Source organism: Panthera uncia (genome assembly GCF_023721935.1).
Source record: "Panthera uncia isolate 11264 chromosome C1 unlocalized genomic scaffold, Puncia_PCG_1.0 HiC_scaffold_3, whole genome shotgun sequence".
In the NCBI taxonomy this organism is placed as follows: Eukaryota; Metazoa; Chordata; class Mammalia; order Carnivora; family Felidae; genus Panthera; species Panthera uncia.
The window spans coordinates 32,705,644-32,708,860 of NW_026057584.1; the positions used below are offsets into that span (position 1 = coordinate 32,705,644).

The 3,217-nt window shown below is 39.6% G+C and overlaps 1 pseudogene; it reads left to right on the plus strand.

The window, feature by feature from the left end:
• Positions 1 to 1,222: 1,222 nt before the first annotated feature.
• On the plus strand, positions 1,223 to 2,907 carry LOC125911299 (RNA-binding protein 25-like; annotated as a pseudogene).
• The last annotated feature ends 310 nt before the right edge of the window (positions 2,908 to 3,217 follow it).

Sequence of the window (3,217 nt, forward strand, 5' to 3'; positions counted from 1 at the left end):
GTAATTCTCAGTATTTGCCTGTCGCTCCAATTTTGGGGGTAGTTTTTTATCCTGTAACCTCACATCTCTGATGGAGCTAAGCTGTTTTGTTTGTTCAGCTTTTCAGTTGGTATTAGGATGGAGTGATGACTTTCAAGATCTTTACATGCTGATCCAGAAACTGGAAGTCCTGTCCATACCTTTTCGGTAGGTACCATAAAATTGTCTAAGCTTCAGTGTCAGACATGCTAATACAAACACTCTATGATTACACTGATTAGAATGTGGGTGTTTCCAAAATTCCTTAGCCACCAATTTATAATTATTTTATTAAGGTACATTACTTACGTATTCTCATTTAGAATCACAAAACTAGAAGTGTCTGGCTGGTTCAGTCAGCAGAGCATGTGACTTTTGATCTCAGGGTCGTGAGTTTAAGCCCCACATGTGACAAAGAGTTTACTTAAAAAAATTGGGATCACAAAACTGGAAAGCTGGAAGTTACATTAGAGATCATGTAATTCAATATGTCCGTTTTAAATATTGAAAAATCAAGGCCTGAATTTGAATGTAACCAAAATTCTTGACAAGCACTGTTCAACAGAAATTTCTGCAATGATGGGGGGGATCCTGGGTGGCTCGGTTGGTTAACTGTCCAACTTCGGGTCAGGTCATGATTTTGGGGTCCATGAGTTTGAGCCCTGCATCAGGCTCTATTGACAGCTCAGAGCCTGGAGACTGCTTCAGATTGTGTCTCCATCTCTCTGTCCCTCCCCTGCTCATGCTCTGTCTCTCTCTCAAAAATAAATAAAGGTTAAAACATTTTTAAAAGAAATTTCTGGAACGATGGAAACGTTCCACATCTGTGTTGTTCAGTGTAGTAGCCATTAGCCATATATTTCTATTAAACAATTGCAATCGGACTTGTGCAACAGGGAAATTAATTTTTAGTTTTATTTAATTTAAACTTAAAAGACACATGTGGCTAATGACTACTGTACTGGACAGATCCATAGCTAATTTACATTGTAGGAAGCACAGAGGATAGAGAAGTAGGTTAAGTGACTTGTCCTGCAGTGCACCACTTGTAGTCAACAGAACTGAAACTAGAACCCAGAACTCCTTAATCCTAGACTTTTGACTGTGCTGTCTTTTCAGAGTCCAAAGGACAATGAATTTAAAGCAGGGTTTCTCAACCTCAGTACTATTGACATTTTAGACTGGATTTTTTGTCCTGTTCATTATAGACTATTTAGCAGCATCCCTGGCCTCTACCCAGTAAATACTATCTTCCAGCTGTGACAAACAAAACTGTCTCCAGACAAAGCCATATATCCTGGGGGCAAAACTGGGGGCAAAATCATCGCCTTTGAGAACCTTAGGTTACTAGGATTTCCTAGTCACACAAGATGTCCTTCAGGACCCCCGTAAGAGGCAGGTTAGATCCAACTTAACAGTCAAATGAGAACTGTTTGTATATCAATTAAGAATATGATATAGAAAAAGGAGAAGGAACGAGGGCAGGAATGAGAATGGGATGGGGATCGTGACCACACAAAAGAGAGAGACCAGGACCATGATCAGATCAGAGTCGATCAAGAGAAAAGAGCAAGATCATGAAAGGGAACTGGAGCAGGTAAGAGAGAGAGAGAGAGAACAGGAGTGAGAGTGAGAAAAGGAATGGGAACGAGAGAGAGAGACAAGAAGTGGGACTGAGGAGAGGACAAAGAAGATGCTTATGAACAAAGAAAACTTGAAAGAAAACTCTGAGAGAAAGAAGCTGCTTACCAAGAGTACCTTAAGAATTGGGAAATCTGAGAACAGAAGAAAACCCAGGAGTATGAGAAAGAGGCTGAAAGAGAAGAAAGAAGAAGATAAATGGCAAAAGAAGCTAAAGGACTAAAAGAATTCTTAGAAGATTATGATGATGATAGAGACGATCCCAAATATTACAGAGGAAGCGGTCTTCAGAGAAGGTTGCCTGGTAGGCAAAAGGAAATGGAAGCAGATGAATGGGACAGAAAAAGAGAAGGAAGAGCTAGAGGAAATCAGGCAGTGCCTTTCTGGCTGAAGGGCACCTGGATCCAGATGATGGAACAAGAGGCTGAATTGTGCAATCACAGATAAAGCAAGAACCAGAATCAGAGCAAGAGGAAGAAGAAAAACAAGAAAAAGAAGAAAAATGGGAGGAACCAATGGAAGAGGAAGAAGAGTTGGAGCAAAAGCCCTGTCTCAAACCAACTCTGAGGCCCATTAGTTCTGCTCCATCTGTTTCCTCTGCCAGTGGCAATGCAACCCCCAACACTGTTGGGGATGAGTCTCCTTGTGGTACTGTTATTCCTCATGAAAATTCACCAGATCAACAGCAACTTGAGGAACATGGGCCAAAAATAGAGCTAAGTCTTAAACTGGGTGCTTCCAATAGTCCTGGTCAACCTAATTCTGTGAAGAGAAAGAAACTCCCCATAGATAGTGTCTTTAACAAATTTGAGGATGAAGACAGTGATGATGTATCCCCAAAAAGGAAACTAGTTCCCTTGGATTATGGTGAAGATGATAAAAATGCTGCCAAAGGCACTGTAAACACTGAAGAAAAGCTCAAACACATTAAGGTCTCATTGAGAAAATCCCTATGGCCAAACCTGAGCTCTTTGCTTATCCCCTGGACTGGTCTATTGTGGATTCTATATTGATGGAATGATGGATTAGACCATGGATTAATAAGAAAATTATAAAATACATAGGTGAAGAAGAAGCTACAATAGTTTATTTTGTTTGTTCTAAGGTTATGGTTCATAGTTCACCTCAGAGCATTTTAGATGATGTTGCCATGGTACTTGATGAAAAAGCAGAAGTTTTTATAGTCAAAATGTGGAGATTGTTGATATATATGAAACAGAAGCCAAGAAAATTGGTCTTGTGAAGTAAAAATCTTTTTACATGTAGAGTTTCGTTTCAGATTTCTTCTTTTCCACCCTTCAGAAAACTTTGACTTTTTCGGTCTTCAGAGACATTTGGAGATCTGTGCTTTTTTTTTCCAATGCAGAAAATGTGAATTTTTTTGTCCTTTAATGTGGTGATGCCCTGTGTACACCCTTGGTTGTAAAAGACACCTGAATCCTCCTTGGTTCTCTTTATACTCACCAGGTAAAAATTACTGCTATGTTTTGTAAGCCACAGCTACTGTACACAGCCTATCTAATCTTGTTTTGATTTTTTGTAAGTATTAAAATGACCC